Source organism: Accipiter gentilis, chromosome 8 (assembly GCF_929443795.1).
Source record: "Accipiter gentilis chromosome 8, bAccGen1.1, whole genome shotgun sequence".
NCBI lineage: Eukaryota > Metazoa > Chordata > Aves > Accipitriformes > Accipitridae > Astur > Astur gentilis.
Genome location: NC_064887.1, coordinates 15631227 through 15645683, shown reverse-complemented (window position 1 = coordinate 15645683; position 14457 = coordinate 15631227). Strand labels below are relative to the sequence as shown.

Genomic DNA, 14457 nt, shown 5'->3' with positions numbered 1-14457 from the left:
CAGAGTGCAATAAAAGCTGGCCAGAAAATTTCAGTTGTAACTTAAATCCCTACCTCTGGGCCATACTGCAGTCTCCCATAGAAAAAAAAAAAAAACAACCCTCTGCTGGAAACAAGAGCGGTTCACCTTGTTAAGTTTCTTCACATATGTGCTGTTGAAGACGACTGGATCAGTAATGGAAATGTTAATGTTCAAACCTGTACACTGACTGCAAAAGTATTGGGCATCTCTTCATACCGTATTCACAAGCTGTGCTCCAAGTCCCGAATCTCTTAGTGCCCCTGCCTTGCTTCCTTGTCCTTCTGTACTTTTGAAACTTCTTACAGACAGAACACGACCGCCGCAGAATACGTGCCACTCTTGGCCATGCCTCTCCCCGCAACATTGCTCAAGAGCACCCCAGAGATAAGAGAAAGCTGCTCCAAGCATGCTCCTTGAAATGCTTTCATCTTTGAAGAGAAAGACCTCTGAAGGACTGATGCGTCCCAACTCTACTCTGTTTAACCTTCCCAAGGTTTTATTTTCAAAAGCCAAGAAAGGGTCTTTTAAGAGCTTCCGGACAACTGACACAGCATGCTCAAGAGCTGCCTTTTCCCTCCTGTTCCGTCCAGATTTTCAGGCAATTAAGACAGAGGGGAACGCAGAGATCTTTCCAGCTAAGCAAGGATGTTTTTCTTTAGCTGGAAGTCTTTCAGACTAACACTGACGTATTTTACAATATAATGCTTAATTTTCCAAATCGTCTTAGAAACACCGCGAAGTGCTTGCAACCTTAGCCAAGCTTTAACATCCCTATTACAGAAATAAAATTTACACTAGCATTACAGATGATGAGGCACTGAGAGGTAAGGAATATCAGCCACAACTGCACAGCTTATATGTGCCGAGGAACTAGCAGGACCCAGGCAGTCCTTCTTATAAATCCTGTATGACCTACCTTGCCACACAAGCAGCACCCCCACTGCCTTTCATAACCCAGTTTATGAAACTAAGTAATTCTGTAATATATCTGAGACACTCTGCAGAGGAAAGGAGGGGGAAGAGGAGGCAAGGGTGAGTAGATATATATTCATACAATATAATAGACTACTTAGTCTCCTGAGAAATCATGTGTCCACGTGCCTTCCCACCATGAGGCTTTCCCAATTTAAAAAAAAAAAAAAAAAAAGTTAAACTTCCTATAATCTGTAACATAAGAATTTAATTAGTGCAGTGTGATTAGTAAAACTGTCTAAGCCACATTAGTAAAATACTAGAATGAGACTAATACTGTTTATGGTCTAAGAGCTACAGTTTTATACCTATCGGTAGTGAGAACCAGCTCTAGTTTTCAACATTGAACATATCTTCAGATGCATCCAGTATAAGTTATTCCTAAATCATCAATACGGTTATTCAAAAATTGACTTACATTAACAACTTTGCATTAGTGCTACAGTACCAGATTGTAGAAAATCTTCAAATTTACAAGATCTTACAAAAAAAACCTTAAGACAAGCAAGACCCCATGCTGATTTAGTTAGCGTCCTTCTGCTACCTATGGTAAACAATCAATGCCTGATCTGTTCCAATTAAACAAGTTGCATGTTGCAAGAAGAAAGGAAAGGCTAACTCTGCTCCATCTAAAATTGGTTAACAAAGACTTATTTTCCATTAAAAGCAATTCAATGCTTAAAATGTACGAGAGAGTCTTACCTTCAATTCTGTATTCAACAGTCCCTACTAATTGTCACCTTGAACACTGGATTTCTAACCCAAAACATCTCTTCCCAAGTTGCATGGAAGGAATACAGTATCAGGAAAGGGAATAATACCGTAAGAACAAGACTTGACCAAGGTCATCCAATCTTGCAACAAAAAAAAAAATTACTTCAATGCATTTAGCTGCGCTGTGCTCTGAAGTGACACACCCACGCTTGAGGAATGCCTGAAACAGCGCGCAATAAACGTGTACCCTGAATTGAGAATGACCACAGAAATGCCCACCCCACACCAGCCTGGGTTCCCAGCTCATCAGTGCAGCAGATCATTCAAAATACCACACCTACCTATGCAAGACATGACACTGAACGGTGCACTGACACTATTTTAACAGTGCAACATCACAATTTAGTCCATCAGTCTACAGCAGCTCAGTGGTCTACCGCAATCATTCACAGGGAAAATAAATAGGATTTGAGGGGAAAAGATGAAGATTTTCCTTTCTCATCAGCACTCCAGTTTGGCTTGGCCTCACTCTTGTGTTTTACAGACAAGTTACACGCCACTCCCTTCTCAACAAGCCAGCTTTGCCCCTTCTTGTTAACACAGGATAAAGCCTGGACACTCTAGGGAGTTTTCATTCAATAAGCCAGCAAAGTAAACCTTTGCTAGCGCTAATAAGAATGGCTTTTTTTGGCTCCAGGCACTCTCCTTTTGCCAAGCCTGAATTTTTTTTTTTTTGCCTTTGCTAAATACTCAGAATCCGGGGGGCGGGGGTGGGAGGTGTCACTCAACCCTCATTGCAAATTCCCTGTATTTCACCTGAATCGACACCGTACCGCTACATCAGACCACCTCCACTCAAACAGTGCAAGTAAAACCTTTCTAACACTTCTGCCCTCCATGTCACTACATCTTCATGGGGTCTCAAAGATACATCCCCAGCATCCAAAAAGAGGGGGAGGGAAAGGGATGCTGTAAGTCAATTACAACCGTTATTGGCTGTAATATCTTAGTGTCACGCTGAGCATGTTAAATATGCTGATCACTTTGGACACCAGAGGCACAGTCTGAGGCTGTTTGCCATTCTCTTCATTAAACTGCAAAACAAATAGCTCTCATTTTCAAACCTACGTAGGACAGATTTTATGAACATCAAAAATAAACAAGAAAATAATGAGTAGCTATAAAAAACACCGAGAACCATATGACAAACCAAAACAAGCAATCGTAACAGCTGAAGAAAATTCAAAGGCTTTTCAAACTTCTCACGGAAGAGAAATCCTCAAAATAATCTATTTATATTAGAAGATATCATTCCTTTCCCTCAAGGAAAAAAAAAAAATCACCAGACTAACGTCAACCAAAGACACTGCAGTCTTGTAAGACAGTAAACTGTTTGTTGACAGCCTTGACAAGGCTTTGCAAAGGCCTGTATTTCTCAAAGCTGTTATGCCACTTAACTGATCTCTTTTTTTTTGCCTCCCATCCAGTGTTTTTCACAGCCGAGGACTTGTTTGAAGTGGAAGTAGACTGAAAACCAAAACAAACAGAACCAAGTCCTGGGACTGCGGTCAGACGTGTCCGTACCTGTGCAGCGATGTGGCGTTTCTCTAGCTGACTGCAAGGATTTCAATGCACCCGCTCTGCTTTATCACCGCTCGTCACTGGGCTTAAGCAGGGACAGGAGTTCAGCTATGCCCTTCACAGCTCACACGCTGAAGCAAGACGACCTCATTAGACCAGCATAGAGCCTACCAGCAAAACCCCCACAAGCTACTAACTTCCAAAATAAAATCAAGTTACAGGCAAGGGCAGACAAGAACACATTTTTACCCGTGCATTTACAGCACTTTTACCCATGCTATAACTGGGTTAGTGGGGGCTGTATCGCCCCAGTACACTGGACCTGCAACCTGAACCACGGTCGGGGGAGGCTGTGCTGCAGCCTCGGCATCTGGCATTCAAGGACAAACCTCCGCTTGGTAGCACCAATCCCCTGGAAACTACTGCACTGAGGTCTTCTTTTCTAGGCATGTGCCAAGGAATATTATCAAAAAGATTCATGAGGGTGCTGTTTTAGCATCCTTTTTAAAGCATCCCACTTTCTATCAGTTGTATTTAAGATCAATGTATGTGGTCTGTATTCAACATAAATGATGCAGTTCAAGTTTCAAGAACAAGCTTGTGTGGGCAGCGAAGTCACTTTTGATTATTTTTAAAAATTCTATCAGAAACCTTTGTTGTTACCAGAGAAATACCAACTCTTTAAAAAGTAACTGAAAAATATTTATCATTTTTAAAAAATCAGAAGCAGAAGGCACAAATATATACACGCAATGCACTGGGCGTAATTTGTGGCAAATCTTTTGCTTAGAGAGGAATATGGCTCTAATGTTAACATCTGTGAGACCGTGGCCTAATCATTGTGCAGTGAAATCAGAAACAAAATCAATGGTGGCACGTAAGATGTAATCCCTACTGTGTTTGGCTCACTGCACTGAATCCTTGGCTCATAAATCATTGTTACCAGCCATTCAGTGAATCAATATTCAGATTCCGTCTTGGTCTATACATATGACCACTAAATGAAATAATAATGACCAAAATCTGTCATATATTAAGTTATCAATATTACCAAAAGGGATTTCTTGGGAGCAATGAAGTAATCTAGAATAAAATACCTCAGATGAACATGCAAAGAAATGTGAAAAACCTGTGACTAAATAAAGAGACAGCAGAAGAAAGGTATCTTTAAATACCTCTTTTCCATCATATCTTCAAGTATTAAAACTTTCCATAGCATCACAGTAATGCATTTTATGAAAGACCATTTCAATAATTATGCTTTTTAATTATGTTTTAAAACATGCTGTACTTAAGCATTTTTGTTTTTCTTCTTTCAAATAACACTTTCTTAAGTTATCGCTAGTTTTGTTTCTTTTCCTGAAGCACAATTAATACTACAGTGATCAGAGAGTAGTATTTTCTTACCAGCAGCCTGATATTCAGGAGCTTCAGAAGACCACATTTTAGTTCCACTAAAACCCAACAACAACAAACGAACTTCTAAGAGTAATTCCATAAAGCTCTACTTCCAAACCATTCAAAAACCATTTAGTTATTAAAAGGTAGTGGATGACATCTTGCAAAGAAACCTGAGAAGTGCTGTGTGCCACCACCCCACACTCAGCCATGAGCCACATCAAAATGTGTAATTTTGACAACAGAAGAAGGGAAGAAATGATGGAGACCTTTGAAAGAATAATCAACTAAGAATGGTCTTTAACTACTTTCTAAGCACACAAGAGATTCTCCAGGTAAGTGTGACTTACAGGTAGAAATTTCACTGAATTTACCCAGTCCTTTGGAGGACTTTGGCGTGTATATTAAGCACAAAAAAAGAAACACGCATTGACAGAAGATGCATCTTTCAGGTTCACCAATTTTACATACCAGTAGCACTTAGAAGGCTGAAAAGTCAAAAATCATGAAATAAAAATCAACAAACTCTTTGTTTTCTTCCCTCATAACGGGTTTTTCTCATAACACACGTTCACGGTGAAAACAAGAACTCAAGGGTGAGAAGCCATATATGACAGTACTGCACAGACAGCATTAACTCTCTTCCTTGCACCTACACACAAATATATGACCGAATTATGTAACTCGTGCTTGCACATCATCAAGAATATGCAAAACATAGGCAATAAATATGGCAAATAAATCTTCAGTATCTATTCAGAAAAGGCCTGATTCTGCAACAAAACAAAGAATTCTGTTACTGGATGATGGGCTCCATAAAGATGTACAAGTTGCCTAGGCATCTAATTGTGCAACTATAGTTAAAGGTATTTTCTTGTACAATTTAATAAGGAATGAACATTCAGGTGACTATTCTTAACTCTGCAAGACAGCCAAATGACTACCAGTCATTCATCAGAGCTGTACCACTCCTTTAATTGGGGTGAACTGTGGGCATTCTTATTTATTCAAACTGTAACAGAAAAATAGAAAACTATTTCAGTTCATTTTTTATTCTTTTTGTAGAAAGGCTAAGTCAGAAAACTATAATGATTACATCTGGAGAAATTATGAGCAAAAAGAGCTCTAAATTACAATTCAACAGAAAGGCTCTTTCTACATGCATGTACCACTGTTTAAAACTCTTCTCCTCAGCATCCTACACAGTATTTTCTCTTCCTTAGGGGTTGTGGCAGACAGAAAAAAAAGAAAGAAAAAAAAAAAATGTATTGTGGAAACAGTGAAGGCCTTTTCCACACACTGTGAAAAGGGAACTGTGAAGTGATATCTTCTAACTATTAAATAAAATGGAATATGGGTTATCTCCAGCACTGCCACGCCAGCCACAGTGAGCACCTGAGGACAAAGTATCCCTAACTTGCTTTCATTCAAAGAATTTTTAAAAAGAATGAATACTTTTTAAAGTACTCAAAAGTATGAACTCTTTTCATTGGAGTGACTGAAAACATTATATTTCCCATACATTTTAATATTTTTTAAATCATCCATACAGCATGGATGAATTTTAAGATAACATTTTTAACACATTTTTTTGCAGCAACATGACCTCTGATGATATTCTGTGGTTTCATCAAACAGACCAAGAACTCTGTGTCACGCATTTACAGTTTCTTTTAAATAATATAGGTCTTGGTAGCTCAATGTGACGACGATGCTGCTACTTTAGAAAAAATCGCATTTTTCTTTACTTAGGTTACGTTATGATTTTAAATGATAAATTATTTTAGCCTTTCACGATTACAAATACTTAATGGCTTTTATTTTGTATTCTTTTACCAGAAATTAAAAAGAAATTTTTTTTTTTATAAAAAACCTGCCCCTCGTATGTTCTGCTGCAGTTCATGAACTGTATGTGCAAGTAAAAAGAAAAAAAGTAAGTATATATTTGTCTATCAACAATATTTATAAGTGAGCAGAGTGGAAAGATTACAAAATTTTAATAAAAACATTATATTATAGTAGCAATAATCTAGGTGTTTTACTGGGAAGTAAAGTGGATTACCGTAAATGAAATTTTAAATGTCCTTTCCATTTTATAGATAACACAAAATGACTCTTTTCATGTCTCCAGCGATAAGGATACATGTGCCACACATTTAAATAGTGCCTTCACCCTATCCAACCCTGCTCATGAATTAATAATTCAGTGACATTAATACAAGAAGATAAATGATAAAGAGGTTACAGCACAAGGGCCAATGGTACACATATACTTCTTTTAGAACAGCTAATACCTCTCTGCCAATTACAGTTAGAACTTTTTAACAGTTTTCAATGGCATTTTTACAATCTAAATAGCAGCTTATGCACACACAATTTCACACAACTCGAGCTTAATAAATCTCCTGCTGCTACCAAACAATCATTCTGGGGGATTAAAGTGCAACATCTGCTAACATTAATAAGCATTTTACATAGCAATATGTATAAAAGCAGTTGCTATCAGTCTTCTGAAAAAGCTTCTAGACTGGTTTGGCATAAATTATACCTTTATCATTCAACTGGTAACTTTAGCTTACGGCAACAATAAGGTAGCTATATTGCTATATAGCGGGAAAAAACCAATGAAATTATATACTGACTGCAATTATCATTTGTAGTGGAACAATTTTCAAAATACTTGAAAAATAAACAAAAAATGTATGTACGCAAAGAATTTCAGGAAAGAACCTGGTAAAGTCCCACAGTTTCAATACCTAAAAGAACTGAAGCTACCAATCTGTTTGGAAGAGACAATTTCTCTCCTAATACCAGTTACAGCTTTTTAATCCACCTTGGGCTTTTTTAATTTTTATTTGTATTTCTACCAAAGCAGCATCTACTGTGAAAGAATGCGTGCCTTTCCAAGGCATAAAATAAATATCAAGGGTTTTATTTAATTAGGAATTCCAGCACACATTTTTAGGTAGAATTTGGCAAATGAGCGAGCTTTGGAGTCGAGAGACATGTAACATCAGCTTGAGCCAAGAACACAGTTGGCAAACACGGCACAAACTTTTACGCGCAGCCCTGCCAACGCAACTCAAGCCCTGCAGTTCAGCTGTGGACAGCCGAATGCCAGAGCCTGCCAATCACCCCTTCTCTGTAGTGAATAAAGCCAACAAAGTCATATTCTAGCTGGTATTACCGTTTTATTGTAAAGCAGTTTTTAAAATGCTTTTAAAAAATGGAGAGGTAAAGCATTTCAGGCTCTGACTTCCTAAGCCCTACAATCTTAGTATTTTTTAGAAACTGAAAAGAACTAATAGTCAACTTTGCAATAATAGATATTATAACACTTATAATACCTTCGTATAGCACTCCAAGATAATTTTATTTTGTGGACACATGTGGATCAGTATCTGCAAGCTCATTTCTTTCTTTTATGCAAAAAGAAATTTGTATCAAAAATATCCAGAGATGTAGGAGAACAGCAAACTGGATCAAATAAGCACGTAGAAAATATTTAATCTACTTTTTTTTAATTAGCAATTAATTTCCCCTGATTTTTCCATTATGAATTGCTTAAACGTGATTGTTTTAACATTATTTTTTAAGTCTAAACATTGCTTTAAAAATTACTATTATCATATTCTCCTGACATCGCCTACATTCTTATTTGACATGTTGTAAGAGAGATGAAGAAAATCAAAGCAGTAAGATAATAAAAGATTCCAGCAATGCCAGTGCTTGACAACTAACACTCAGGACCTTTTGATGCTATCAGGCTCTAAAGTACCCAGAACTAGGGCTGAAGCCAGGCTTAGCCGAGGAAAAAAAACAGTCATTTAAGGACAGAAGGAAAAAGCTTAAGACAAAAGGTAAGTATATTTAGCATCTACTTTTTCCTCCAACTGACGGGTTTTTTAGGCTGAAGTCTGCACCTGCAATTCCCATACATATTTCAAAGATCGGAATCGCTGTCGCCGGAGGAAGCACATGGGGATTAAGAACCCAGATGCCTCGGTGCCACAGTCTTTCTTACATACAGCTTCAATTTTAGATTACCATTTTAAAATCTTTTTTTTTTTTTAAGTTACTGTGTGCTGCCTGTAAAAACACAGCTTTATAGTAAAGTGACAAATTCTTACTTTTTTTCTTTTAGAATAGGAAAACATGATATTGGCACAAGACTTTGTTTTCAGGCTATTCCTCCACCCGCACTCTAATTCTCACATCAGACAGATCCCCTGCCATGTGCTAGCCTTACACGTTCTTGAAGATTTACTGCTGCTGTAGTAGTCTCATGGCTATTTCAAATCCAGGTCACAACTTTCCACAGTTATTCAGATTAACATTTGCAATTTAATCTATTTTAACACAAGAATTCAACAGCGCTGAGACGAAAGCGAGGTGACTTTTTTGCTCAAAGATGACTGAATATTAAATATGAAATTTAACAGGTTTTAATCATAACAGTTTGTAAACAGTGTAATATATATGTCTGCCCTAATTTAGTAAGATGGAATTCTCACACAACACTCATCAAACTGAGCACAAAAAAATTGTTCTGGCATTTCACTAAATTAAAATCTTCAGTCCCCACAGCAAGAATGCACAAATTTAGATTTTATTAATACCCTAAATCAAACTCACTTTTATGAAAAGCAATTTACAAGTCATCTTCTCTTGTGATAGCAAGAACGGAATGGGGTCTTAAGCATATTTTTACAGACACTTTGATGACAGTCTAACCTTTTGGTCTGATTGCTATTTTTAACAAAAATAGCATTTTCTTTGAAATCCAGCAAACTCTTGTTTTCATTAATGTAGTTTTAAGCCTTCAGTGACAGAATGGCTGACAGCTCAACAGACAGAAGGTAAATTTAAGAGAAGTTGTCCCTGTTTGAAAACGTATGCCATTTTAGCAGCTCCTCATTCAGCAATCTGAAAACCTCCAAATTTAACCTAGATCACCGTATTTCACACCTTGCCCAAAGATACCGTATTGTCCAAAACCATGCAAGTTATACACATGCTCAACAAGCCACCTTGATTTAACTGTGCTTTATGTACTTTCATATTTTAAACTTCTAACACTAAATAACATGATCAAGCCTTCTGCATTGCAGGCACTTCTGCAATAGATTACAAATCAGATGCACAATGAAATCATCATCATCATCAGGTAGACTCCCCCGTACTGCCAGTTACTCACCAGAAATCAGTGAGAGTCATACCGTGAGGCCAGAAGAAAGGAAAAAAAAAAAAAAAAAAAAAAAAAAATTAGAAAAAAGGGGAAGGAAAAAAAAAAAAAAGCCAAGGGAGCAGACAGAGCTGGAAGATGGCATCCCCCCAGCTAGTTTCAAGAGCAGTGGAAGTGGGAAAGCCCTTGGGTAGGACGTAGAAGGGAAGCAAGCAGATGGAAAAGGGAAGGCCTAAGGAAAGCTGCAGCCGTGTGGGCAGGCTCGCCCTGCCGTGCCATGGGTGGATGTGTCAGGGAGCCTGTGCAAAATAAAGAGGCAATTGAAGGAGCCGAGGAAGACTGACAATGAAGGAATGCAAGTCAACAGGGAACAGAAAACATGCAGCACAGTACAGAAAAGGGAAGGACTTGCTAGTATGAAATATCCGAGTGTAATCTGATTTCCTTCAAGCGGACTGCCAGCATTCAGCATCAGTGGCCACACGCTCATCACCCAACGTACGCTTACTTCTAACCAGGACACAAACGCGAGCTACGCTAACTGCAGCTATTTGCTTTTTAATCCCTATGAAAAGCCCACCGATCCACATCAGAAGCCACAAATCTGTCTGAAGAATGAGTCAAAGCAGTAATAAACGTGGAGACAGAGAAAGATAACGTTGGCACTAAATGTTAGAAGAGGGGCCAGCACACACGTGCAGTGAGATGCGTGTCTGCATGTTTACCTGCATACAATTATTTAGAAGCATTTGCTGTTCTGCAAGTCATCATGTTCTATAAATGACTGATGATTTCACAGTGCCAGAAAAATAATTTTAAAAAGCTGACCACAATTTCAACACATCTATTGCACATTCTGGGCAATTTTTTTGGTTAAAAATCAAGTCCCCAAGAGGTTGTGACAGTAATAAATGTACAGTTTATTTATGGGTCACTACTGGGCTGAACTAAGATTTTACTTCTGGAAGAAGAGAAAAAAAAAAGATAGGAGGATGAGTAACAGGCAAAAATGGAAAGGAAAAAAAGAACCCAACCTAAAGGCCCATCTTCTCGGACACGTAAGAAGCGACAGACAGAGGCATGACAGAACACTTCACCTGACACTGCCTGGTTATCAACGTACTGTCTAGAAGTTAGTTTTATTTTAATATCTCTTCAGTCACGAGGCTGAAGGTCACAAGTCACCTCCTGATCTGCCTCACAATTTTATCACAAGATAAACTGGATGCTTTGTATTTTTTAATAAGTACCGTGTTAGTAAATATCCAGACGTACATGTACTCAACCATACACACATTCATGAGACGACATTCATTTACTATTGTTCAACTTTTGTTATTATTTCATTCACTTTCAAAAACATTTATAAAAAAAACAGTCTCTAAAAATGGCTCAAGATAGCCAAGAATAAAAATATATTCAGCTAAATACTTTCAAATATTTAAATATACTACTAAATGTTGCACTCCCCTCCAGGAAGTTCTGTCTGGCAATGACCACTAAGAGCTCTAACTTCCAAACAGCAGGTCCCGACTGCTTCAACATTCACAAAGCACCTATTTCTTAAAACCTGGATTTACACAGAAGTCCATTCCCCATTTTTCATTTTGAGCCCCATTCAATAAGCCATAATTACCATTTTTTTTTGTCTTGTTATTCTATTACAGCTACCGGGATCTAAGTCATTAAACTGGGGTTGAACAGGTTGTGGTATGGGAGGAAAAGTACCACTGCCCTTCTACTAAGGACCAAAACATCAATAATTCAAGCTGATTGGGAAACACTATTCAACAAGACAATTAATTTTTAAGAATGTGGTGGGGATAGTAAGAAAAATTGCAGAACAATTTTAAATTCTATAAGAATCATCAACAAAGCTTACAAATACAAAGCCTTTGAAATAAATAAATCTACATCTCTTCTTGTTCCAGGTTAAAAAACCTGGACTCTAGGAACCACAACTCTGGAATCCAGCCAGCAAAGCTACGAGCATCACCAGTGACCCAGGCTGCTGCGCGGGTGTACTCTGCTGCTCCAAATATGCACTGGAGTACTTTGTGCCATATACTGTGCTGCACTGCTCAGGAAGGTTTGTCAACACAACTCTGAGGGTTTTTTCATCTTAAAGCTATTCTGTTGTAGGCTTCCCCTCCAGAAGTAAGCCTTCAGTGAAACTGAATGTCAGCGAGCACGCCTGAGAGCACACCAAGTTAAAAAAAAAAAAAAAAAAGAAAAGAGCAACGTACAATGCAAAAATTAAAAACGCAAAATACAACTACCCTCTATGGCGGCTCCCATTTCCTATGCATTCATAAAACTGCACAGACTCCGGAGACGCCATTACTGCAGACGCTCCCGCAAGCTTCCCAGGGTCCCCGCACCGTTCGCCTGCAGCCCCGGCCAGGGAGGACGGTCGAAGCCTCCCCCAGCCCCGGCGCATGTGCGTGCCCTCTCCGGGAAGAGAGAGAAGCAAAGAGTGCTTCTCATGGAGCGCGGGATGAACCTTTCTGCTCATAACTGCGCTTATGGTTTCCATAGTGAACGTCATTTACATGAAGGCATTATAAAGGTTCCCACATGAAAATGCATCTCTGGCATAATTACATTCTTTCAAGTTACTTCTCCTCCCACTTGCTATAGTTCTGAGGTGAAGGTAAAATATTGACAAAACCGGGACATGAGGGGGACATTAGATAACTACAGACTGAAAAACACGAAACCACCAAGCCATTCACAACTCTTTGTTTTAAAACTTTAACTCTTCATTGCTACTGGGCAGCCTGAGATCAACTACACAGGGTAAAACACTCTTTAATTTATAGCCTAAGGGCTCTTCCATGTTTAAGAGGAAGAAGCATGTAAAGAAATACAGTATCTTTCTCAGCCCGTCTGTTCTTTGAAATGTCTTCATTAAAATGGAGATTTTGACTTTTTGACTGTGAATAACAGAAAAAGGACAAACCTGGTTTCCGAGGATCTTCATCTGCAGACAGCGCACACACCGCTCCCCCCTTCTGTCTCGCAACGATCACACTTTTACATCCCAGGCAATCTTTGAGGGGGAAGGGCAGATGGGACTACCTCCGGTTCATGACGATTAGCTGAATTAGCCCTAATTACGCCTCTGCTTTATTATGAAGCAACTGAAAGAATCACAGGGTGACTCACACTCTCCCAGACCCGAGTGGCTGCCATGACAGAGACCACCCTTGCGTGCGGGATGGCAACAGCGACATATCAGACCGTGTCACCAAAGAGCTCCAAACCACAAGCCTACAGTAAGACAGGTGCTCCCCTTTTATTTTTTTGTTGATGGAAACATTGCGTACGCGTCGGCATTCACAGTTTTTCACTAATACTGCAGTAAAAACACAACTTGTTCAATGGTCGGATGGACTTCAGTGAATTTTAGGGCACAATACTGAAAGCTACTTCTTTATACCTTTTGTGAACCATGATAAAATTCCACTGAGCATATTTGCTCAGTTGGTTTAGCAGCAGCTAATATTTCCTGTATGTACAAGACCTGAACAGTTGTTCTTTTAGGTAACTTAAATAATGGCTGTAATTAAGTGATTGAGGAGATATTAATCGTATCTCTCAACTGTGCAGAAGTCGTGAACACAGTTGTGCCAACTGCTTAACCATAGCACTGAAACAGCAACACATCTTCCCACTGCCTCACGTATTTTTTGTAAATCCTCACCAATTAGTTTTAATAATCTGTTAATGCTGCAGCTTTATTTGGTATATTGGTTATTATGTATCTATTTAAAATATAAACAAAAATAATTTACTGTCTATCTTACAGCAGACCTACTGTAAAATTTTCACTTATTTGACTTTCCTTCAATTAACATATAGGACTTTGGTAACATTTTTTTAATATAGAAAAACCACATTGAACAAAAAGAATTGTTTTAAATAATTGTTTCATATATCGAGTGATTTTCTGTGAAAAAATACACACAGGAACTAAGAAATTTACTGTTTACAGAATCTCAGCAATCTATCACATGCAAAGATCAGTCAAAGCTGGACAAAAAATTAAGCTAATTAAAATGAACCAAAGTTTTAAATTGGTCATTAATTAGGTAATAGAAAGATGCTGATTTCACTATATTATTATCTTAAAAAAAATAATTCTAAGGGACTATATGTTCAGAAGCAGGCTGAAAACAGTACTTTTTAATCATGCCACTGTCCAAACACTGCTGTAAATACCACTATAATCAGAAATAATACCATTAGAAGTGAAGATGTAGTAAAGATATATGAATTCTGTAGAGGTGACAGAATTAGAAGGAAGAATTTCATTCACAGGTATACTTCAAACATTATACTGGCTTTATGTGCTCTGTTCTGCAGATTTTTCAGTTGTGAGCCAAGAACTGCTGATTATTTGTGTCTCATTTGCCAAATACAAAAGCTTTATTAGTCATAACAGCACTGCTGTTCCAAACAGACAGAGAGATATAAATAATAATATTAAAAAAAAAGGGGGGGGGGGGGGGGGGAGGGAGACAGACTTATCCCTTCTTCAGGGTTAGTTGTCTGTGGGCAGTTAAGTATGACTTAGTGTGGCT

The 14457-nt window shown here is 38.3% G+C and overlaps 1 protein-coding gene across 21 annotated transcripts in view; it reads right to left on the bottom strand.

Annotated features, from left to right (window-relative positions):
• The window catches only part of ADGRL2 (adhesion G protein-coupled receptor L2), a 393922-nt gene that overhangs the window by 131852 nt on the left and 247613 nt on the right, over positions 1 to 14457 (bottom strand). The window contains exon 1 of one of the 21 annotated variants that reach the window (XM_049808147.1): positions 12834 to 12894. The exons of the other annotated variants lie outside the window; for them this stretch is intronic. The gene's annotated coding sequence lies outside the window, so the exon portion shown is untranslated. Of the gene's footprint in view, positions 1 to 12833; positions 12895 to 14457 lie in introns of those variants that run through there. 21 annotated transcript variants of the gene reach the window in all.